At 42.6% G+C, this 23,506-nt stretch overlaps 3 non-coding genes and 26 pseudogenes across 3 annotated transcripts; all 29 read left to right on the top strand.

Annotated features, from left to right (window-relative positions):
- Window positions 1-211: 211 nt before the first annotated feature.
- LOC136734101 (uncharacterized) lies at window positions 212-330 on the top strand (annotated as a pseudogene).
- A 210-nt stretch (window positions 331-540) lies between these two features.
- On the top strand, window positions 541-659 carry LOC136734187 (uncharacterized; annotated as a pseudogene).
- A 216-nt stretch (window positions 660-875) lies between these two features.
- On the top strand, window positions 876-994 carry LOC136734321 (uncharacterized; annotated as a pseudogene).
- A 214-nt stretch (window positions 995-1,208) lies between these two features.
- Window positions 1,209-1,327, top strand: LOC136734256 (uncharacterized; annotated as a pseudogene).
- A 209-nt stretch (window positions 1,328-1,536) lies between these two features.
- On the top strand, window positions 1,537-1,655 carry LOC136734186 (uncharacterized; annotated as a pseudogene).
- A 215-nt stretch (window positions 1,656-1,870) lies between these two features.
- LOC136734464 (uncharacterized) lies at window positions 1,871-1,989 on the top strand (annotated as a pseudogene).
- Window positions 1,990-2,209: 220 nt separating this feature from the next.
- On the top strand, window positions 2,210-2,328 carry LOC136734252 (uncharacterized; annotated as a pseudogene).
- Window positions 2,329-2,545: 217 nt separating this feature from the next.
- Window positions 2,546-2,664, top strand: LOC136734379 (uncharacterized; annotated as a pseudogene).
- Window positions 2,665-2,872: 208 nt separating this feature from the next.
- On the top strand, window positions 2,873-2,991 carry LOC136734359 (uncharacterized; annotated as a pseudogene).
- A 223-nt stretch (window positions 2,992-3,214) lies between these two features.
- Window positions 3,215-3,333, top strand: LOC136733900 (uncharacterized; annotated as a pseudogene).
- A 223-nt stretch (window positions 3,334-3,556) lies between these two features.
- On the top strand, window positions 3,557-3,675 carry LOC136734078 (5S ribosomal RNA). Its single transcript, XR_010810456.1, has one exon. It is a non-coding gene; the product is annotated as a 5S ribosomal RNA (ribosomal RNA).
- Window positions 3,676-3,885: 210 nt separating this feature from the next.
- Window positions 3,886-4,004, top strand: LOC136734108 (uncharacterized; annotated as a pseudogene).
- A 224-nt stretch (window positions 4,005-4,228) lies between these two features.
- On the top strand, window positions 4,229-4,347 carry LOC136734159 (uncharacterized; annotated as a pseudogene).
- Window positions 4,348-4,565: 218 nt separating this feature from the next.
- LOC136734301 (uncharacterized) lies at window positions 4,566-4,684 on the top strand (annotated as a pseudogene).
- Window positions 4,685-4,907: 223 nt separating this feature from the next.
- Window positions 4,908-5,026, top strand: LOC136733930 (uncharacterized; annotated as a pseudogene).
- A 223-nt stretch (window positions 5,027-5,249) lies between these two features.
- LOC136734229 (uncharacterized) lies at window positions 5,250-5,368 on the top strand (annotated as a pseudogene).
- A 216-nt stretch (window positions 5,369-5,584) lies between these two features.
- On the top strand, window positions 5,585-5,703 carry LOC136734084 (5S ribosomal RNA). The gene has a single exon (XR_010810462.1). It is a non-coding gene; the product is annotated as a 5S ribosomal RNA (ribosomal RNA).
- A 205-nt stretch (window positions 5,704-5,908) lies between these two features.
- On the top strand, window positions 5,909-6,027 carry LOC136734240 (uncharacterized; annotated as a pseudogene).
- Window positions 6,028-6,241: 214 nt separating this feature from the next.
- Window positions 6,242-6,360, top strand: LOC136734302 (uncharacterized; annotated as a pseudogene).
- A 219-nt stretch (window positions 6,361-6,579) lies between these two features.
- Window positions 6,580-6,698, top strand: LOC136734147 (uncharacterized; annotated as a pseudogene).
- A 218-nt stretch (window positions 6,699-6,916) lies between these two features.
- LOC136734323 (uncharacterized) lies at window positions 6,917-7,035 on the top strand (annotated as a pseudogene).
- A 215-nt stretch (window positions 7,036-7,250) lies between these two features.
- LOC136733911 (uncharacterized) lies at window positions 7,251-7,369 on the top strand (annotated as a pseudogene).
- A 212-nt stretch (window positions 7,370-7,581) lies between these two features.
- LOC136733862 (uncharacterized) lies at window positions 7,582-7,700 on the top strand (annotated as a pseudogene).
- A 216-nt stretch (window positions 7,701-7,916) lies between these two features.
- LOC136734306 (uncharacterized) lies at window positions 7,917-8,035 on the top strand (annotated as a pseudogene).
- Window positions 8,036-8,240: 205 nt separating this feature from the next.
- On the top strand, window positions 8,241-8,359 carry LOC136733927 (uncharacterized; annotated as a pseudogene).
- A 216-nt stretch (window positions 8,360-8,575) lies between these two features.
- On the top strand, window positions 8,576-8,694 carry LOC136734281 (uncharacterized; annotated as a pseudogene).
- A 208-nt stretch (window positions 8,695-8,902) lies between these two features.
- LOC136734428 (uncharacterized) lies at window positions 8,903-9,021 on the top strand (annotated as a pseudogene).
- A 221-nt stretch (window positions 9,022-9,242) lies between these two features.
- Window positions 9,243-9,361, top strand: LOC136734234 (uncharacterized; annotated as a pseudogene).
- A 7,744-nt stretch (window positions 9,362-17,105) lies between these two features.
- On the top strand, window positions 17,106-17,220 carry LOC136733986 (U5 spliceosomal RNA). Its single transcript, XR_010810366.1, has one exon. It is a non-coding gene; the product is annotated as a U5 spliceosomal RNA (small nuclear RNA).
- Window positions 17,221-23,506: the final 6,286 nt, after the last annotated feature.

Below are 23,506 nucleotides of genomic sequence, written 5' to 3'. Positions count from 1 at the left end.
CCTGGGTAACTTCATTGTAGCTCTTAATACTCTCTTTCTGTCTGGAGGAGACATAATTGAAGTATTGTACACGTACCCAGCTACTGTCAACACCCTTTGCTGCACTGATATTTTTCCATCCATTTTTCTTTTTTTTTTTTTTTTTTTTTTTGCTGGAAGTTCCGTCAATACCCGCCAACCTTTAAGAGACATCATGCAGCCAGGCCTCTCGGCTTGTGGCCACACCGTCCTGAATGCGCCCGATCTCGTAAGATCTCGGAAGCTAAACGGGGCAGGGCCTGGTCAGTACTTGGATGGCTGACCTCCTAGAAATACCAGGTGCTGCAAGCTTTTTACGTCTCCTGGGTAACTTCATCGTAGCTCTTAATACTCTCTTTCTGTCTGCAGGAGATTTAATTGAAGAATTGTACACGTACCCGGCTACTTTCAACACCCTTTGCTGCACTGGTATTTCTCCCTCCATTTCTCTTTTTTTTTTTTGCTGGATGTTCCGTCAAAACCCGCCAACCATTAAGAGACATCATGCAGCCCGGCCTCTTGGCTTGCAGCCACACCGTCCTGAGCGCCCCCGATCTCATCAGATCTTGGAATTTAAACGGGGCAGGGCCTGGTCAGTACTTGGATGGGTGACCTCCTGGAAATGCCAGGTGCTGCAAGCTTTTTACGTCTCCTGGGTAACTTCATCGTAGCTCTTAATACTCTCTTTCTGTCTCCAGGAGATATAATTGAAGAATTGTACACGTACTAGGCTACTTTCAACACCCTTTGCTGCACTGATATTTTTCCCTCCATTTTTCTTTTTATTTTATTTTTTTTCTGGAAGTTCCGTCAATATCCGCCAGCCTTTAAGAGACATCATGCAGCCAGGCCTCCTGGCTTGTAGTCACACCGTCCTGAACGCGCCCGATCATATCAGATTTCGGAAGCTAAACGGGGCAGGGCCTGGTCAGTACTTGGATGTGTGACCTCCTGGAAATACCAGGTGCTGCAAGCTTTTTACGTCTCCTGGGTAACTTCATCGTAGCTCTTAAAACTCTCTTTCTGTCTCCAGGAGATATAATTGAAGTACTGTACACGTACCCAGCTACTGTCAACATCCTTTGCTGCACTGATATTTTTCCATCCATTTTTCTTTTTTTTTTTTTTTTTCTGGAAATTCCGTCATTACCCGCCATCCTTTAAGAGACATCATGCAGCCTGGTCTCTTGGCTTGCGGCCACACCGTCCTGAACGCGCCTGATCTCATCATATCTCGGAAGCTAAACGGGGCAGGGTCTGGCCAGTACTTGGTTGGGTGACCTCCTGGAAATACCAGGTGCTGCAAGCTTTTTACGTCTCCTGGGTAACTTCATCGTAGCTCTTAATACTCTCTTTCAGTCTGGAGGAGATATTATTGAAGAATTGTACACGTACACGGCTACTTTCAACAGCCTTTGCTGCACTGATATTTTTCCCTCCATTTTTCTTTTTTTTTTTTGCTGGAAGTTCGTCAATATCCGCCAACCTTTAAGAGACATCATGCAGCCAGGCCTCTCGGCTTGTGGCCACACCGTCCTGAATGCGCCCGATCTCGTAAGATCTCGGAAGGTAAAAGGGGCAGGGCCTGGTCAGTACTTGGATGGGTGACCTCCTGGAAATGCCTGGTGCTGCAAGCTTTTTTGTCTCCTGGGTAACTTCATCGTAGCTCTTAATACTCTCTTTCTGTCTGGAGGAGACATAATTGAAGTATTGTACACGTACCCAGCTACTGTCAACACCCTTTGCTGCACTGATATTTTTCCCTCCATTTTTCTTTTTATTTTATTTTTTTGCTGGAAGTTCCGTCAATATCCGCCAGCCTTTAAGAGACATCATGCAGCCAGGCCTCTTGGCTTGTAGTCACACCGTCCTGAACGCGCCCGATCATATCAGATTTCGGAAGCTAAACGGGGCAGGGCCTGGTCAGTACTTGGATGTGTGACCTCCTGGAAATACCTCGTGCTGCAAGCTTTTACGTCTCCTGGGTAACTTTATCGTAGCTCTTAATACTCTCTATCTGTCTGGAGGAGATATAATTGAAGAATTGTACATGTACCCGGCTACTTTCAACACCCTGTGCTGCACTGATATTTTTCCCTCCCTTTTTCTATTTTTTTTTTTTTTTTTTTTTGCTGGAAGTTCCGTCAATACTTGCCAGCCTTTAAGAGACATCATGCAGCCAGGTCTCTTGGCTTGCGGCCACACCATCCTGAACGCGCCTGATCTCATCATATCTCGGAAGCTAAACGGGGCAGGGTCTGGCCAGTACTTGGTTGGGTGACCTCCTGGAAATACCAGGTGCTGCAAGCTTTTTACGTCTCCTGGTTAACTTCATCGTAGCTCTTAATACTCTCTTTCAGTCTGGAGGAGATATTATTGAAGAATTGTACACGTACCCGGCTACTTTCAACAGCCTTTGCTGCTCTGATATTTCTCCCTCCATTTTTCTTTTTTTTTTTTTTTTTTTTGCTGGAAGTTCCGTCAATACCCACCAGCCTAAAGAGACATCATGCAGCAGGGCCTCTTGGCTTTCGGCCACACCGTCCTGAACGCGCCCGATATCGTCAGATCTCGGAAGGTAAAAGGGGCAGGGCCTGGTCAGTACTTGGATGGGTGACCTCCTGGAAATACCTGGTGCTGCAAGCTTTTTTGTCTCCTGGGTAACTTCATCGTAGCTCTTTGTACTCTCTTTCTGTCTGGAGGAGATATAATTGAAGTATTGTACACGTACACGGCTACTTTCAACAGCCTTTGCTGCACTGATATTTTTCCCTCCATTTTTCTTTTTTTTTTTTGCTGGAAGTTCGTCAATATCCGCCAACCTTTAAGAGACATCATGCAGCCAGGCCTCTAGGTTTGCGGCCACACCGTCCTGAACGCGCCCGATCTCATCAGATCTCGGAAGCTAAATGGGGCAAGACCTGGTCAGTACTTGAATGTGAGACCTCCTGGAAATACCTGGTGCTGCAAGCTTTTACGTCTCCTGGGTAACTTTATCGTAGCTCTTAATACTCTCTTTCTGTCTGGAGGAGATATAATTGAAGTATTGTACACGTACCCAGCTACTGTCAACACCCTTTGCTGCACTGATATTTTTCCATCAATTTTTTTATTTTTATTATTATTTATTTTTTCTGCTGGAAGTTCCGTCAATACCCGCCAACCTTTAAGAGACATCATGCAGCCAGGCATCTTGGCTTGCGGCCACACCGTCCTGAACGCGCCCCATCTCGTCAGCTCTCGGAAGCTAAACTGGGCAGGGCCTGGTCATTACTTGAATGTGAGACCTTCTGGAAATTCCAGGTGCTGCAAGCTTTTTTCGTCACCTGGGGAACTTCGTCGTAGCTTTTAATACTCTCTTTCTGTCTGGAGGAGATTTAATTGAAGAATTGCACACGTACCTGGCTACTTTCAACACCCTTTGCGGCACTAATTTTTTTCCCTCCATTTTTCTTTTTTTCTTTTTTTTTTTTTATTTGCTGGAAGTTCCGTCAATACCCGCCAGCCTTTAAGAGACATCATGCAGCCAGGTCTCTCGGCTTGCGGCCACACCATCCTGAATGCGCCCGATCTCGTCAGATCTCGGAAGCTAAACGGGGCAGGGCCTGGTCAGTACTTGGATGGGAGACCTCCTAGAAATACCAGGTGCTGCAAGCTTTTTACGTCTCCTGGGTAACTTCATCGTAGCTCTTAATACTCTCTTTCTGTCTGCAGGAGATATAATTGAAGAATTGTACACGTACCCGGCTACTTTCAACACCCTTTGCTGCACTGGTATTTCTCCCTCCATTTCTCTTTTTTTTTTTTGCTGGATGTTCCGTCAAAACCCGCCAACCATTAAGAGACATCATGCAGCCCGGCCTCTTGGCTTGCAGCCACACCGTCCTGAACGCCCCCGATCTCATCAGATCTTGGAATTTAAACGGGGCAGGGCCTGGTCAGTACTTGGATGGGTGACCTCCTGGAAATGCCAGGTGCTGCAAGCTTTTTACGTCTCCTGGGTAACTTCATCGTAGCTCTTAATACTGTCTTTCTGTCTGGAGGAGATATAATTGAAGAATTGTACACGTACCCGGCTACTTTCAAAACCCATTACTGCACTGATATTTTTCCCTCCATTTTTCTATTTCTTTTTTTTTTTTTTTTTTTTGCTGGAAGTTCCGTCAATACCCGCCAGCCATTAAGAGACATCATGCAGCCAGGCATCTCGGCTTGCGGCCACACCGTCCTGAACGCGCCCGATCTCGTCAGATCTCGGAAGCTAAACGGGGCAGGACCTGGTCAGTACTTGAATGTGAGACCTCCTGGAAATACCTGGTGCTGCAAGCTTTTACGTCTCCTGGGTAACTTCATCGTAGCTCTTAATACTCTCTTTCTGTCTGGAGGAGATATAATTGAAGTATTGTACACGTACCCGGCTACTTTCAACACCCATTGCTGCACTGATATTTTTCCCTCCATTTTTCTATTTTTTTTTTTTTTTTTTTCTTTGATGTTCCGTCAATACCCGCCAGCCTTTTAGAGACATCATGCAGCCAGGCCTTTAGGTTTGCGGCCACACCGTCCTGAACGCGCCCGATCTCATCAGATCTCGGAAGCTAAACGGGGCAAGACCTGGTCAGTACTTGAATGTGAGACCTCCTGGAAATACCTGGTGCTGCAAGCTTTTACGTCTCCTGGGTAACTTTATCGAAGCTCTTAATACTCTCTTTCTGTCTGGAGGAGATATAATTGAAGTATTGTACACGTACCCAGCTACTGTCAACACCCTTTGCTGCACTGATATTTTTCCATCAATTTTTTTATTTTTATTATTATTTATTTTTTCTGCTGGAAGTTCCGTCAATACCCGCCAACCTTTAAGAGACATCATGCAGCCAGGCGTCTTGGCTTGCGGCCACACCGTCCTGAACGCGCCCCATCTCGTCAGCTCTTGGAAGCTAAACTGGGCAGGACCTGGTCATTACTTGAATGTGAGACCTTCTGGAAATTCCAGGCGCTGCAAGCTTTTATCGTCACCTGGGGAACTTCGTCGTAGCTTTTAATACTCTCTTTCTGTCTGGAGGAGATTTAATTGAAGAATTGTACACGTACCTGGCTACTTTCAACACCCTTTGCGGCACTGATTTTTTTCCCTCCGTTTTTCTTTTTTTCTTTTTTTTTTTTTTTTTGCTGGAAGTTCCGTCAATACCCGCCAGCCTTTAAGAGACATCATGCAGCCAGGCCTCTTGGCTTGCGGCCACACCGTCCTAAACGCCCCCAATCTCGTCAGATCTCGGAAGCTAAACGGGGCAGGGCCTGGTCAGTACTTGGATGGTTGACCTCCTGGAAATACCAGGTGCTGCAAGCTTTTTACGTCTCCTGGGTAACTTCATCGTAGCTCTTAATACTCTCTTTCAGTCGGGAGGAGATTTAATTGAAGAATTGTACACGTACCCGGCTACTTTCAACACCCTTTACTGCACAAATATTTTTCCCTCCATTTTTCTTTTTTCTTTTTTTTTTTGCTGGAAGTTCCGTCAATACCCTCCAGCCTTTAAGAGACATCATGCAGCCAGGCGTCTCGGCTTGTGGCCACACCGTCCTGAATGCGCCCGATCTCGTCAGATCTCGGAAGCTAAACGGGGCAGGGCCTGGTCAGTATTTAGATGGGAGACCTCCTGGAAATACCAGGTGCTGCAAGCTTTTTACTTCTCCTGGGAAACTTTATCGTAGCTCTTAATACTCTCTTTCTGTCTGGAGGAGATATAATTGAGTACCCGGCAACTTTCAACACCCTTTGCTGCACTGATATTTTTGCCTCCATTTTTCTTTTTCTTTTTTTTTTTCTGCTGGAAGTTCCGTCAATACCCGCCAACCTTTAAGAGACATCATGCAGCCAGGCGTCTCGGCTTGTGGCCACACCGTCCTGAATGCGACCGATCTCGTCAGATCTCGGAAGCTAAACGGGGCAGTGCCTGGTCTGTACTTGGATGGGTGACCTCCTGGAAATACCAGGTGCTGCAAGCTTTTTACTTCTCCTGGGTAACTTTATCGTAGCTCGTAATACTCTCTTTCTGTCTGGAGGAGATATAATTGAAGTATTGTACACGTAACCGGCAACTTTCAACACCCTTTGCTGCACTGATATTTTTGCCTCCGTTTTTCTTTTTTTTTTTTTTTTGCTGGAAATTCCGTCAATACCCGCCAGCCTTTAAGAGACATCATGCAGCCAGGCATCTCGGCTTGCTGCCACACCATCTTGAACGCGCCCGATCTCGTCAGATCTCGGAAGCTAAACGGGGCAGGACCTGGTCAGTACTTGAATGTGAGACCTCCTGGAAATACCTGGTGCTGCAAGCTTTTACGTCTCCTGGGTAACTTTATCGTAGCTCTTAATACTCTCTTTCAGTCTGGAGGAGATATAATTGAAGAATTGTACACGTACCCGGCTACTTTCAACACCCTTTCCTGCACTGATATTTTTCCCTCCATTTTTCTATTTTTTTATTTTTTTTTTATGCTGGAAATTCCGTCAATACCCGCCAGCCTTTAAGAGACATCATGCAGCCAGGCGTCTCGGCTTGTGGCCACACCGTCCTGAACGCGCCCGATCTCGTCAGATCTCGGAAACTAAACGGGGCAGGACCTGGTCAGTACTTGGATGGGAGACCTCCTGGAAGTACCAGGTGCTGCAAGCTATTTACGTCACCTGGGGAACTTCGTCGTAGCTTTTAATACTCTCTTTCTGTCTGGAGGAGATTTAATTGAAGAATTGTACACGTACCCGGCTACTTTCAACACCCTTTACTGCACAGATATTTTTCCCTCCATTTTTCTTTTTTCTTTTTTTTTTTTTGCTGGAAGTTCCATCAATACCCTCCAGCCTTTAAGAGACATCATGCAGCCAGGCTGCTTGGCTTGCGGCCACACCGTCCTGAACGCGGTCGATCTCATCAGATCTCGGAAGCTAAACGGTGCAGGGCCTCGTCAGTACTTGGATGGGTGACCTCCTGGAAATACCAGGTGCTGCAAGCTTTTTCGTCTCCTGGGTAACTTCATCGTAGCTCTTAATACTCTATTTCTGTCTGGAGGAGATATAATTGAAGAATTGTACACGTACCCGGCTACTTTCAACACCCTTTGCTGCACTGATATTTTTCCCGCCATTTTTATTTTTATTTTTTATTTTTTCTGGAAGTTCCATCAATATCCGCCAGCCTTTAAGAGACATCATGCAACCAGGCATCTCGGCTTGCGGACACACAGACCTGAACGCGCCCGATCTCGTCAGATCTCGGAAACGAAACGGGGCAGGACCTGGTCAGTACTTGGATGGGAGATCTCCTGGAAATACCAGGTGCTGCCAGCTTTTTACGTCTGCTGGGTAACTTTATCGTAGCTCTTGATACTCTCTTTCAGTCAGGAGGAGATATATTTGAAGTATTGTATACGTACCTGGCTACTTTCAACATCCTTTGCTGCACTGATATTTTTCCCTCCGTTTTCTTTTTTTTTTTTTTTGCTGGAAGTTCCGTCAATACCCGCCAACCATTAAGAGACATCATGCAGCCAGGCCTCTCGGCTTGTGTCCACACCGTCCTGAACGCGCTCGATCTCGTCAGATCGCGTAAGCTGAACGGGGCAGGTCCTGGTCAGTACTTGGATGGGTGACCTCCTGGAAATACCAGGTGCTGCAAGCTTTATACGTCTCTTGGGTAACTTCATCGTAGCTCGTAATACTCTCTTTCAGTCTGGAGGAGATATAATTGAAGAATTGTACACGTACCCGGCTACTTTCAACACTCTTTGCTGCACTGATATTTTTCCCTCCATTTTTCTTTTTTCTTTTTTTTTTTGCCGGAAGTTCCGTCAATACCCTCCAGCCTTTAAGAGACATCATGCAGCCAGCTCTCTAGGCTTGCGGCCACACTGACCTGAACGTGCCCGATCTTGTCAGATCTCGGAAGCTAAACGGGGCAGGGCCTGGTCAATACTTGGATGGGAGACCTCCTGGAAATACCTGGTGCTGCAAGCTTTTTAGTCTCCTGAGTAACTTCATTGTAGCTGTTAATACTCTCTTTCTGTCTGGAGGTGTTATAATTGAGGATTTGTACACGTACCCGGCTACTTTCAACACCATTTGCTGCACTGGTATTTTTCCCTCCATTTTTCTTTTTTTTGCTGGAAGTTCCGTCAATACCCGCCAGCCTTTAAGAGACATCATGCAGCCAGGCTTTTTGGCTTGCGGCCACACCGTCCTGAACGCGCCCGATCTTGTCAGATCTAGGAAGCAAAACGTGGCAGGACCTGGTCAGTATTTGGATTGGTGACCTCCTGGAAAAACTAGGTACTGCAAGCTTTTTACGTCTCCTGGGTAACTTCATCGTAGCTCTTAATACTCTCTTTCTGTCAGGAGAAGATACAATTGAAGAAATGTACACGTACCCGGCAACTTTCAACACCCTTTGCTGCACTGATATTTTTCCCTCCATTTTTCTTTTTTCTTTTTTTTTTTGCTGGAAGGTCCGTCAAAACCCGCCCGCCTTTAAGAGACATCATGCTGCCAGGCCTCTCGGCTTGCGGCCACGCCGTCCTGAACGCGACCGATCTCATCAGATCTCGGAAGCTAAACAGGGCAGGACCTGGTCAGTACTTGAATGTGAGACCTCCTGGAAATACCTGGTGCTGCAAGCTTTTACGTCTCCTGGGTAACTTCATCGTAGCTCTTAATACTCTCTTTCTGTCTGGAGGAGATATAATTGAAGAAATGTACACGTACCCGGCTACTTTCAACACCCTTTGCTGAACTGATATTTTTCCCTCCATTTTTCTTTTTTTATTTGCTGGAAGTTCCGTCAACACCCGTCAGCCTTTAAGAGACATCATGCAGCCAGGCCTCTCGGCTTGCGGCTACACCGTCCTGGACGCACCCCGTCTCGTCAGATCTCGGAAGCTAAACGGGGCATGGCCTGGTCAGTACTTGGATGGGAGATCTCCTAGAAATACCAGGTGCTGCAAGCTTTTTACGTCTCCAGGGTAACTTCATCGTAGCTCTTAATACTCTCTTTCTGTCTGGAGGAGATATAATTGAAGAATTGTACACGTTCCCGGCTACTTTCAACACCCTTTCCTGCACTGTTATTTTTCCCTCCATTTTTTTATTTTTTTATTTTTTATTTTTTGCTGGAAATTCCGTCAATACCCGCCAGCCTTTAAGAGACATCATGCAGCCAGGCATCTCGGCTTGCGGCCACACCGTCCTGAACGTGCCCGATCTCGTCAGACCTTGGAAACTAAACGGGCCAGGGCCTGGTTAGTACTTGGATGGGTGACCTCCAGGAAATACCAGGTGATGCAAGCTTTTTACATCTCCTGGGTAACTTCATCGTAGCTCTTAATACTCTTTATCTGTCTGGAGGAGATATAATTGAAGTATTGTACACTTTGTCTTAGGGACAGTCTGGCTAGCAGTGACTGAGTGGTTGACAGACGACAAGCAACAGAATGTACGTGCTCTGTGATGTCATAGCAGTCAGCTGAGAGAGGCTCGTGATGTCATCGCTGAGCTGTCTGTCTGTCTGTCTGTCTGTCTGTCTGTCTCTCTCTCTCTCTTTCTCTCTCTCTCTCTCTCTCTCTCTCTTCCTCTCAATTCAATTCATTTGTATTGTCAAAGCAATTGGACATACATACATACATATATACACTCACCTAAAGGATTATTAGGAACACCTGTTCAATTTCTCATTAATGCAATTATCTAACCAACCAATCACATGGCAGTTGCTTCAATGCATTTAGGGGTGTGGTCCTGGTCAAGACAATCTCCTGAACTCCAAACTGAATGTCTGAATGGGAAAGAAAGGTGATTTAAGCAATTTTGAGCGTGGCATGGTTGTTGGTGCCAGACGGGCCGGTCTGAGTATTTCACAATCTGCTCAGTTACTGGGATTTTCACGCACAACTATTTCTAGGGTTTACAAAGAATGGTGTGAAAAGGGAAAAACATCCAGTATGCGGCAGTCCTGTGGGCGAAAATGCCTTGTTGATGCTCGAGGTCAGAGGAGAATGGGCCGACTGATTCAAGCTGATAGAAGAGCAACTTTGACTGAAATAACCACTCGTTACAACCGAGGTATGCAGCAAAGCATTTGTGAAGCCACAACACGTACAACCTTGAGGCGGATGGGCTACAACAGCAGAAGACCCCACCGGGTACCACTCATCTCCACTACAAATAGGAAAAAGAGGCTACAATTTGCACAAGCTCACCAAAATCGGACAGTTGAAGACTAGAAAAATGTTGCCTGGTCTGATGAGTCTCGATTTCTGTTGAGACATTCAGATGGTAGAGTCAGAATTTGGCGTAAACAGAATGAGAACATGGATCCATCATGCCTTGTTACCACTGTGCAGGCTGGTGGTGGTGGTGTAATGGTGTGGGGGATGTTTTCTTGGCACACTTTAGGCCCCTTAGTGCCAATTGGGCATCGTTTAAATGCCACGGCCTACCTGAGCATTGTTTCTGACCATGTCCATCCCTTTATGACCACCATGTACCCATCCTCTGACGGCTACTTCCAGCAGGATAATGCACCATGTCACAAAGGTCCAATCATTTCAAATTGGTTTCTTGAACATGACAATGAGTTCACTGTACTAAACTGGCCCCCACAGTCACCAGATCTCAACCCAATAGAGCATCTTTGGGATGTGGTGGAACGGGAGCTTCGTGCCCTGGATGTGCATCCCACAAATCTCCATCAACTGCAAGATGCTATCCTATCAATATGGGCCAACATTTCTAAAGAATGCTTTCAGCACCTTGTTGAATCAATGCCACGTAGAATTAAGGCAGTTCTGAAGGCAAAAGGGGGTCAAACACAATATTAGTATGGTGTTCCTAATAATCCTTTAGGTGAGTGTATATATATATATATATATATATATACATACATACATACATCCATACATGCTAGAAAGTCATTACAATGTTATCTTAAAGGCTAACTAAGCAGAACATATATCATTATAGAACAGAGTTCATAGGTCAACACATGGTTTTAGGGAACAGGCACGTAGGTCATACCGTTTGACAATGTCTCCAAGGTTCTCATCGTAAATAACAAACAGAAATCAAACTATCTTCTGGGCTGACCTTCTAGCTTGACCGTATCTTTCTTAAGTATACAAGAGAGAAAAACAGGTGTAAGAAAATAATTTCTAATTTTCCTTCTACACATATATACATACATACATACATATGTAGCGTTATGTTGGGTGTATTTGGATAAGAGCATTTGGGCTCTGAGCTGAAGCACTGATCTAAAGAAGACCTCTCCCCCCCCAAAGTTATCACATTTTCCTTAGCTCATCAGCTTGGAACTGGTTTGCATCAAAGTGACAGTTTTGGGGAGGATGGCACCGAGAAGAGGCCAAATAGTTTGGAATTCTGCTATGAGATGTCTGGAAAAAGGGGCCTGTAGGTGATAAAAACTCTTTGAAGTGGATGAGAGCCGAAATCCCGACATAGAGCTACGAACCCAGGCCAACCGGCATTTCCAAAAGATGGCATGGATTGACATCAGTCATAAATAAAGCCTCCCTCCAATAGGACACTGGGGGCTGAAACCGAAATCCAATCTCAAGAACTCAGGGACCAATCACCTACTGATCTGACAGACTATAAGGAACAGCGGACAGTCTTTCTCTCTCTCTCTCTCTCACCTGAACCAGAAACTCGCTGCCACAGCTCAACCTGTAGCTCTGTTGCCAGAACCGGAATCAGAAACCAACCAAGTCTTTGCCGGCAACAGAAGAGTTAAACTGGGAGAAGGAGATTGAGCGAAGAATTATTTTAAAGGACTTTATTAAATAAATAACTTCACAGACCCACCTGATCAGTGGAGTTTTACAGCTGGACAATTGACTAAGTCGACTGAATACGAAAGTGTCAGTCACTTAAATAGCTATTTGAGTCTTAAGAAACTTGACCCTTGGAACAAACAGGGCCCTGCTTTCCTCAAAGACTTTGTCTTCAAGTAACTACGGTGGAACCCTGCTTACAAAGAAGATTTTGTGCACAACCTTGGAGCCTTCAAACCAATGGAAAATCTGTTTGGAAAAGACTCTACATTCGCGAAACCCCAACTTCCAGGTGCATCGACTGAGTGGAAGTTCTTGGACAAAGCCGAACCGGACTGCCTTTGTTCCAAACCACACGGACCTCGTGCCGTGTGCTGTTATCTGAGCCCGAAGCCAGAGAGGCCTCTCTGCGACGAAGTTCACATAAGTTTAACAGTTTGGAGTTTGTGATTCATGACATTTGAGAAATCAATTAGAAATGTTAATCTGTGATTCATAACTCTAGAATGTGTAATATCATTTAGTTTTCTTAAATATAAATGTGAGTTGCATTCAACTGTTTTGTTGATAATTTTAGAAATAAAATCTGTCAACGCCGAGAAATATCTTCTCATTCCTGTTTAACTGTTTAGTCTGAAATTGACACAAGTTAATAGACATTAGATTATTGGTGGCCCTGCCTATCCTTAATCATTGAATAATAATCAGTTAAGGGAAATTGTGGTAACAAATAGGATCTTTCTCGGCACCTAAACGTAAATGAGACTGATATATATATAACGAGAAGTTACCTGACATAAATACTAACCTGCGTAGTTATTTAATGTCTGACTAATAATACTAACGAGAGACTCACCTTCGTCTTACTAACCGGTATTGTAGTCAATGTGTTTATAACCTTTTTTGTTTAACGATTTGTTAAACGGAATGTACGTGCTCTGTGATGTCATAGCAGTAAGCTGAGAGAGGCTCGTCATGTCATCGCTGAGCTGGCTGGCTGGCTCTCTGTGTGTGTGTGTGTGTGTGTGTGTGTGTGTCTCTCTGTCTGTCTGTCTGTCTGTCTGTCTCTCTCTCTCTTACTCTCTCTCTCTCCCTCTCAATTCAATTCATTTGTATTGTCAAAGCAATTGGACATGCATACATACATACATACATATATATGGAAAATAAACAATATGTGTACATCTCTTTCTGCATTAGTGGTGCCCTCACAGATGTGCAAGTTACATGACAGACAGACAGACAGACACACACACACTTTCACACACAGACAGACAGACACAGACACACACAGACACACACACACATACTTTGACAGACAGACAGACAGACACACGCATATTATGGGTCTTTGTTGGGTAGTGAAATGGGTAGCATCAGTCGCAGTGTGGGTAATGTCAGGGAGCCAATCATAGTCCCCGTTATTTGCATATCGTGGCGCAAAGCATTCTGGGAAACGCAACTAAACACGTTTAGTCATGTATTTGTCCATAGTTTACACATGAGATGAAAGAGACAGTATGACGTGTTGAGCACCTAGGATTCCTCATGTGTATGTGAGGGGCAGAGGAACCGGATCCCAAGTGTGCGTCCCAGGTGCTATAGGTTTCAAAGCATGCAGGGGAATAGGCACCCCACCCTGACTTAAAGAAGACTGGATAGGGAGATATAAATAGCAATGGGGAGACTCTTGTACTTGGTGTGGCTCTATCCATATAGTGGGGCCAGCAGGTGCAGCAATAGAAGCTCAGCCTGGGGAGACTGGATTTAGCATTTCCTCTCCATTTTGATAACTATCCATAATCATTTCTGCAAAATACTTCTATGATACCTATGTATGTTTTTTACTTGTACTATATTATACTATCAAGTATCAGTGTACACATACAATGTGACCTGTTACATTAATACAGAGGCCACGGAAGGCCAGATCACTAATAGCCACTGTCCCCTGATATTACACTTTTTTACAATCACTTTGGCACTCATTTCAGAACCTTGATGTCATTTTTCAAAACTCTAGACACTAAACTCACACCCGATGATCAAAATGCACATTTTTCAAAACTCTAACACTTTTTTACAATTGCTTGGATACAATACACATCAACCTCAGATCATTTGTTCATTGAACTAAAATGACACAACTTAACATCAAAGTATTACCATTTCAAAATGCAATTCACACATTACATCTGAGATCACTGTCTATTCATTTCATTACAAAGATCTAACTATCAATTGATACAGCTGCTCAAAATGATAAGTGACTGTTGCATTACTCTTAATGCATAATTTTATGGAAACTGACAAACAATATTCCATGTTTCGATCATGAAAGTTTCAGGATAATGAGATCCATTGACATCAATAAACGAGGAGCATGAACCAGTTGGACTACATTATCTATGGATGTAATATTTCATCATCATTCATCATCATGTAGCACTTTTCCACACCATGTTTGCAGTGTGGAAGGAAAGTTAGAAATTTTTTCTCTAATACCTGTTTTTCTCTCTTGTATACTTAAGAAAGATAAGGTCAAGCTAGAAGGTCAGGCCAGAAGGTAGTTTGATTTCTGTTTGTTATTTACGATGAGAATCTTGGAGACAATGTCAAACAGTATGATTGAAGTGCCTGCTCCCTAATCCATGTGTTGATCTATGAACTCTGTCCTATAATGATATAAATTCTGCTTAGCTAACTTTTAAGATAACATAGTAATGACTTTCTGATTATAACCAGCTCTTTGATTTTTGTGTATAAAAGCTCTGACTGTTAAAATGAAGGCAGAGCGACTTTGGGATCTACTTGAGTCACTGTTCCTCTCCACGCTGCGTGTATTAAAGGCATTGCAACTAACGCTCCAACCTGGTTGAAGATGATTGTTCTTCCACATCAGATTTGACATTACTGTATGTATGCAGGCCCTTGTAATTGCTTTTCCAATACTGCCAACTGGTTATTGATGATTGATTTCACATTGTGGTACGAGTATCGAGTGAAATGAGTGCTATCCACCCCAGCAACACAGTGATAACATGGAGCCGGCAAGTCATCCAGGTCACAATAGAGGTCAAGCAGTGGGAGGAGGAAGACGTGGTGGTCAAAGGAATGGAAGGGGACATGCACCCCTTCTGAGAGGTGGTCGTGGGCCTCGTCATAGAGGAGGGCTTAGGCCTCACCAGAGAGGCAGCCATGGGCCTCATTTGAGAGGTGTTGGGGGAACGTGGTAGAGGACAAGGCCACGGACCAGACAGCGGCAGCAACAGCAAATAGTGTCCAGTGAAATCCGAGAAATAGTTGTAGAGCATGTTGTAAATCATGGCATGACCATGACTGAGGCAGCTACAATGATTCAATCAAACCTCAGAATCAACTCAGGATCAACTGTGGCCTCAATCATCAGAAATTTCCGTACTGAGAAGCGGCAAGTCTTCAGCATGCACTAAACATTAGGCTACTCTCAATTGTCAAATGACTGTATACTGCATACCAATGTGTAGCACAGAGTATAGTGTGCCTTTTGAAAGAAATGCAGACAGAGTGAAGCAGCTGATGACTGAGTATGTTCAGGTATGTTCAGTTTCAAGATGCCTCTTGTGAAAAATGGTTGTGAGAACCTGAACCTGAACACAGGGCTGATGGAAATTCAGAAGTACAGTAATCAATCCTTTGTTTTACACTAAGCCAGGTGAGGAACACTGCAGTTGACATTTTACTGTAGTTTTGTTCTTTTTTGTAGCTAATTATTGTTGCATGGCTTCAAAGAAACCTATGGTGTGATTTGATTGTATTGCATCAATACATTTCAGATTTTGTTCAATGATTCCACTGTGTCTGTAGTATTCTCTCTACTAGTCCTTTTACAGTGATGTATTTATGTGTAGTACCATAATGAAACATGTATCACATATTTTGTACTACAATATTTAATGATTGTACGAACAACTACACAGTGAAACTATCGGTATCTTCTGTGTGGGTGATCTAAATAAATGTTACTATGGTATTTCATGATAAATGAATTATTTGAACCAACAAGTCTGCAAGTGCAAGGTTTCTTTAAAGATATGAATGCACAATGCAATGTTTTGAACATTGGACAGCCTGTGTTACAAGTGATGACCGTTTTGAGTTTTGTGTCTAGAGTTTTGAAAAATGACATCAAGGTTCTGAAATTAGTGACAAAGTGATTGTAAAAAACTGTATATTCATCCTATTTAATGTGCTCTTTTAAAATGTACTTTTCTTTTTTATGTTGCCATTTCTGTTCTACCAATGTTTCAGTTGTTAGCCAAAGATTGACAGAGTACATCTCATACACACAGGCCAGACAGCAAGGATTTCTTTTTGAAATTCAATTACAAATGCTGCATGAACTCATCAATACGATTAGAGCTCCTGAAAGCAATATAACTAACTCACTCTACAGCATCTCATTAGCAGTGAAAAGAAACCAAGAAAGTTGGGACAGTCGACTGTTTACCACTATGTAACATCACCTTTTCTTTTAATAACACTTATTAAGCACTTGGGCACTGAAGACACCACTTGGTTAAGTTTAGCAAGTGGGATTTCCCCCCATTCATCCATTATGCATTTCCTCAGCTGCGCAACTGCACAGGGCCTTCGTTGTCTTAATTTGCACTTCATAGTGCGCCACACATTCTCAATCCGGAGACAGGTCAGGACTGCAGGCAGGCCATGCTAGCACCCGCACTCTCTGCCTACGCAACCATGCGCTTGTAATCTGGGCAGAATGTGGTTTGGCGTTATCCTGCTGAAAAATGCAGGGACGTCCCTGGAAAAGACGATGTCTGGATGGCAGCATATGTTGCTCCAAAATGTGTACATCTCTTTCTGCAAAAATGGTGCCCTCACAGATGTGCGAGTTACATGACAGACAGACACTCATACACACTGTCACACCCACACACACACACACACACTTTCACAGACAGACACACGCACACACACTCACTTTCACACAGAGACAGACACACAAACACAGAGACAGACACACACACACTCACTTTCACACAGAGACACACAAACACATACACTTTCACACAGACACACACACACATACATACATACATACATACATACATACATATATAAGGAAAAGAAACAATACATTTAAAAATCACAAAAAGATGTAATAAAGTACAGAAAATCTAAATGTAATAAAATGTGATCTTTAATACACACAAATATGTATGGCTGGTCGGATGCGTCTTGGACTCGGGTTCCTCTTCATTACGTATAATGCTTTTGCCTTTTGCTATAGCTTTCCGTGGAGGGGATCGTGGGTGAGTTTGTACCATTCTTGGGAGGCTCTGCCTTGTTGGGGCGGAGCTGTGATCCAGGTGAACAGCAGATCGGACATAGGTGGGCATGTGGGCGGAGGAGGAAGGCCGGTCAAGCAAATAAGCTTGCTAAGGTACGCAGCAGCAGCAAGCAGCCCCACCATCCAGTCAGCCAGCCAGTCTGGCTGGCAGTGACTGAGTGGTTGACAGACGGCAAGCAACGGAATGTACGTGCTCTGTGATGTCATAGGAGTCACCTGAGAGAGATGTTTGTGATGTCATCGCTGAGCTGGCTGGCTCTGTGTGTCTTGCTGGCTGTGTGTGTGTGTGTGAGAGAGAGAGAGACTTTTTGACTTTTATCAGACTTCATTGCCTGTTTGCAACACGCAATAATTCATACAAAAGAAAATAAATAAATAAATAAAAAATAGTGTTCCCCTTTGTTTGTCTCCCCCCAACAAGCATTAACTCCGCCACTGATCTGTACACTTTTAAAGAAAGCAACCCAATACACACAACAAAACAACCATCAAATACTAAACCCTATAAATGAATTACATAATAAAAACCAACTCCCCGTCATACAATTCACAAAGGGCATCATTAATACACCAGACCTGTTCAAAACTCTCCAAATCATTCATCAGCCTGTAATAGTTAAACTCTAGTCTGACTCTGCACTTGACCAGCATGGCAAACACTCTCACTGCATCCTCACTGCCCTCCCCACACACTCTGTTCTTCCTAGTCTTATAGACGGCCATTTTAGCCTGGCCCAGCAAGAAGTTTACCAGCTGGTCCACATGTTTGGTCCTTCTGGTGTATCGCGCCCCTAAAATAAAAACCTTTGTGTTAAAAATCAGGTTAAGATCAGTAAAAAGACGAGTTAAAAGACTAAAAATGGGTGACAACCGAGAGCAAGTGCTGAAACAGTGAAACACGGTCTCTCTCTGAGCACAGAATGGGCAGGCGTCGGACACAGCAGGGTTAAGAACAGTAATAAAAGAATTGACAGCAATAATGGTGTGTAACACCCTCCACTGCAGATTGCCAGCTCTCTTATTGAGGGGGGCTTGTACAGGCTTCTCCAGGCGGGCGCAGTGTCTTCCCCCAGCCCCAGCCTGTAAAGTAATTTTAGGAATCACAAAGAAACAGTTGAAAGTGCTAAATAAGTATTTTGATGCACCATATTAATTTAGGAAATTTACATGTTGTTTTTCATCAGCTTCTGTATCTGATGGCTCCACATCACTGGCTGGATTGACAGCAACGACACTCTAAAAAAAGAAGTGTTAAGTTTGAGCATTCAGGACTTGTTTTGAAGATCCTGAATATCACTGGTCCACAATTTATCTGTGAAACTATGGGTTAATCTCCATATACAAAATACTTTTCACACACACTTTAAATTTACAACTAAATTTACATGTTGATGTCTTTCGTCAGCTTCTGTATTTGATGGCTCAATATAACTGGTTGCATTAACAGCAACGGCACACTACAAGAAAATAACATTATATTTAAACATTCAGGACTGGTTTAGCATCACCTCGAATATCCCTAGCCCTTGAGGTCGATTGTTATTGTGGTCTTCAAGACCAGTGCTTCTCAACCTTAGTCCTGGAGGAGGCCCACTGTCTGCTGATTTTCATTACAACAACATTGTAGGTTATATCAGTGACTGTGGTCCTAAAGTACCCCTATGCCTGCTGTTTTTTTTCCAGTTGAGCTCTTAATTACCTAATTGGCTTAACTGAAGCCATTTAACCCTTTTCCCAGGTCTTTGGTTGTTGATGAGTTACAAAGAGCTGGATTGTGGCCCGCCATGACTGGAAGTGAAGAACACTCACTCTAGGCCTTTAACTTAATGTTCATATGTAGGGGCCTATCCATCTGATTTGTTTTTGCACATTTATTAACAGAAAAATTGATGGTACGTGAAATCATCTGAGCTGAAAAATATAATGTTCCACCAATAATAAAATAAATGTATTAATTAAAATTATAGAGATAATAGAATGTTCACAGATTATTAGTTCAGAAAACAAAATATTTTTTTATATCTTAAATAGAATTAACACTCAAATCAGTTGTAGGGTAAACAAGGTCTATTTTTTGGATTGATTTTATAATTATACATGTATGGCTGCATGAAGCTTACCTGAGAATCTGATATTTTAGTAACTTTGTTGCTTCTTGTTGGGTAGTCCACGTTTGCCGCCGTTCTTTTTCTGTAAATGTAAATCAAAAGGCAATAATTACATACTGTAATTAAAATACAAAAAGTATAAACATTGTATTATTATTTTTGTATCCTGTTTCTCCATCTCGATGCTGTTCTTTTTGGAATTGCATATCTAGGTTTACTTAAATACTGTTTATAAGATTGTAAACTCATCATCCAAATTTCTTCATTTGCCAAACTTTATGTAGTGCGCTTGCAGTTTCAGAAGAAGAAAAAAAACTGTAACAGATGGGATATGTAGTACTTTATACTCGAGTGGTCTATGCGATTACACCCTGTTGGTGTTATTAAGAACGCCAAGTACCAGAATGCAGAGCGGGACTGTTTTTTGTGCCGTGACTTGTCGGGGGAAAAACGCGCAGAAAAAACGGACGAGAAGGTGAAGGTAGTATGGCGGTGATGCACGCGTTGGTGAAGTGGGAAAGCGGGGTCGACAAAGACTCTTACAGCGTGATTCCCACTGCTTGCTTTCGCAATTTTGATTTATTCAGCATTGCTGATGATGACGAAGAGACGACTCGAAACTTCAGAGCAGAGTGGAGAGACACGAACAAACCTCCAAAAGGTGGATGGCCTGTCCATGAAGCGCAGATCATTATGACTGGTAACAATGTTTATTTAAAAAAAAAAAACATTAAAGTCTTTACATGCTATTTGATATACACTCACCTAAAGGATTATTAGGAACACCTGTTCAATTTCTCATTAATGCAATTATCTAACCAACCAATCACATGGCAGTTGCTTCAATGCATTTAGGGCTGTGGTCCTGGTCAAGACAATCTCCTGAACTCCAAACTGAATGTCTGAATGGGAAAGAAAGGTGATTTAAGCAATTTTGAGCGTGGCATGGTTGTTGGTGCCAGACGGGCCGGTCTGAGTATTTCACAATCTGCTCAGTTACTGGGATTTTCACGCACAACCATTTCTAGGGTTTACAAAGAATGGTGTGAAAAGGGAAAAACATCCAGTATGCGGCAGTCCTGTGGGCGAAAATGCCTTGTTGATGCTAGAGGTCAGAGGAGAATGGGCCGACTGATTCAAGCTGATAGAAGAGCAACTTTGACTGAAATAACCACTCGTTACAACCGAGGAATGCAGCAAAGCATTTGTGAAGCCACAACACGTACAACCTTGAGGCGGATGGGCTACAACAGCAGAAGACCCCAGCGGGTACCACTCATCTCCACTACAAATAGGAAAAAGAGGCTACAATTTGCACAAGCTCACCAAAATTGGACAGTTGAAGACTGGAAAAATGTTGCCTGGTCTGATGAGTCTCGATTTCTGTTGAGACATTCAGATGGTAGAGTCAGAATTTGGCGTAAACAGAATGAGAACATGGATCCATCATGCCTTGTTACCACTGTGCAGGCTGGTGGTGGTGGTGTAATGGTGTGGGGGATGTTTTCTTGGCACACTTTAGGCCCCTTAGTGCCAATTGGGCATCGTTTAAATGCCACGGCCTACCTGAGCATTGTTTCTGACCATGTCCATCTCTTTATGACCACCATGTACCCATCCTCTGATGGCTACTTCCAGCAGGATAATGCACCATGTCACAAAGGTCCAATCATTTCAAATTGGTTTCTTGAACATGACAATGAGTTCACTGTACTAAACTGGCCCCCACAGTCACCAGATCTCAACCCAATAGAGCATCTTTGGGATGTGGTGGAACGGGAGCTTCGTGCCCTGGATGTGCATCCCACAAATCTCCATCAACTGCAAGATGCTATCCTATCAATATGGGCCAACATTTCTAAAGAATGCTTTCAGCACCTTGTTGAATCAATGCCACGTAGAATTAAGGCAGTTCTGAAGGCGAAAGGGGCTCAAACACAGTATTAGTATGGTGTTCCTAATAATCCTTTAGGTGAGTGTATACAATCACAGTATATTTGAAATGAATGTTTAAGTTATTAATGTGTTGTACTTCTAACATACTCTTATAACATGGTAGGTGGTGGTGAGGGCACTAAAAACTCGTCATACATGACTGGCATTTGTAAGAACGATTTATTGTGTGTTGTGCTTTACAATAAAATCCCCCAAATCACAAAATAAATTAAACCAGATATAATTTAACTTCAGTTTTGATTCAGTGTTGGCTGTTCATCTTAATTTGTATGGTCAAAGCACAGTATTTTTATGACAAATAAATATAATCATCAAATATCTGTGGACATAATGCAGGGTTTTATTTATTTTATTTTTATTTTAGGAAAAGAAGGCGAACTAAGAAGAAAACTTAATGACCTAACAAAAATGCCCTGTCCTAAAATGAAGACAGTACCTAAACCAAACAAAAAACTTCAAATTTCAGATGATAGTGACCTTGATGAACCACAGTTACCGGTGAGATAATTACTGCAAATATTAAATAAATGTATTGCAGGATTGTGTTTTTTAAATCATTTTCATATATATATATATATATATATATATATATATATATATATATATTCATTTTAAACTCTTTTCCTCTCTGAATACAGCACAAAATAAGAAAGAAAACCGATGGAGCTTCAAGAATTAGATCCCGTCATATTCTACAGACATTTAAAGAGTCCAGTGAAGTTGAGCTACAGCAAAACGTTAAGCAGCTCGAAAAGGAAAACACAAGACTTAAAATTGAAAACCAATGTCTTCGAAACCGTATGGTTGATGGTAAGTTTTTTTATTTATAGCAAATAATTCCTTACCTTGATAAATGTTATTCTTCAGTAATTTAGATTCCAGAGTAATGTATTATAGTTGATCATACTGAAGTAATCTAGAACCACAATACAGACTCTTAATGTGCACTGTCTAATAGTTTAATAATACTGATTATTAAATAAAGTTTTTCAACATAACTTCATAATCCTACATTAATGACTATATGCATTACATTAGACCTGGTAATTCTTGTATTTTATCTCTTTTATTTTTTTCGTAGCTAATGTTAATGACCCACAAAAAGGTCAGTTTGCCAATAACATAGAGCAAGTCTCTCAAGTATAATTGCAGGCATTGATGGTTTTGTTTTCACTTTGTATTAAATATATTACTAGAAATGATTATCATTTAATACTAAGGTTTTTTTCTCCAGAGATTCCAGACCTTTTGGACAATCTGAAAAAAATTGTAACAAAAGCCACATTTATCAGCAATGAAGACAAAAGTGTGTCACCATCAAGTGGTTCTGACAGCCCCACAGCAAATTGTTCTGAATCTGACAAAGAATCACCAAAACAGGTATAACACTCTTGGTCTACAATATTACAAAGACAAGGTAAAAATATATATATTGAAAACAAATATTGGTTGTAAACAATCTAATGATGCTACATTATCAGTTATATTCATAGTTATAGTTGATAATAAGAATGTAATTGAATTATGGGTGTCACAGATTCACTGACTTTATTATGTCTGTAAATTAATAAACTTAGAATTGAGACATACTGTGGTCTTTAATAACACATTTCTGTAACAAAATCACAGCCTTACTGATAATGTATTCCACTTAACATAATATAAGAATAGTTTGGGGATAAACTTGTTTTTTATTTACCATTGTCTTTTAGGTGGAAATATTCCCAGGCACTGGAGTTTACATTGACAAACTGTCCTGGATCCTTGCAGAGAGGTGCAGCACGAATACGTCATATGCAAGAACCCTGACGGTTGCTGTCTTTGACTTTCCAACATTACTAAAGAGCAATCTTCGTGGTGGTGGCAGCAAGAGAGATCCAACTTCGGAGACATTAAGATCCTCATTGATGTTATTGAGGATCATATACAGCTGCCTTCGGAAGGACACGACGTGTTTCAGTTGCGGGGCTTTGCAGCCCAGCGGGACCCTCTTAATGCCGGACATCAGCTGCCCGAGCCGGTGCGGATGAACGGAGGGACGTTAGACAGCGTTACCTTCCGGGCAGGAGCAGCGAGCGGCAACACCGGGGTGAAAGTGTCGTCTAACACTGTGCCATTAGCCACTAGCTGATTGAGCAGATCAGTGGTTTTTAAGAAGATAACAATGGCAGCAGACTTGATATTTTCACACCCTGCTACCTCCCCAACCGCTAACACACACTGCTCT

This window comes from Amia ocellicauda, unplaced genomic scaffold (assembly GCF_036373705.1).
Source record: "Amia ocellicauda isolate fAmiCal2 unplaced genomic scaffold, fAmiCal2.hap1 HAP1_SCAFFOLD_38, whole genome shotgun sequence".
Lineage (NCBI taxonomy): Eukaryota > Metazoa > Chordata > Actinopteri > Amiiformes > Amiidae > Amia > Amia ocellicauda.
This window is presented reverse-complemented; position numbering and strand designations above follow the sequence as displayed.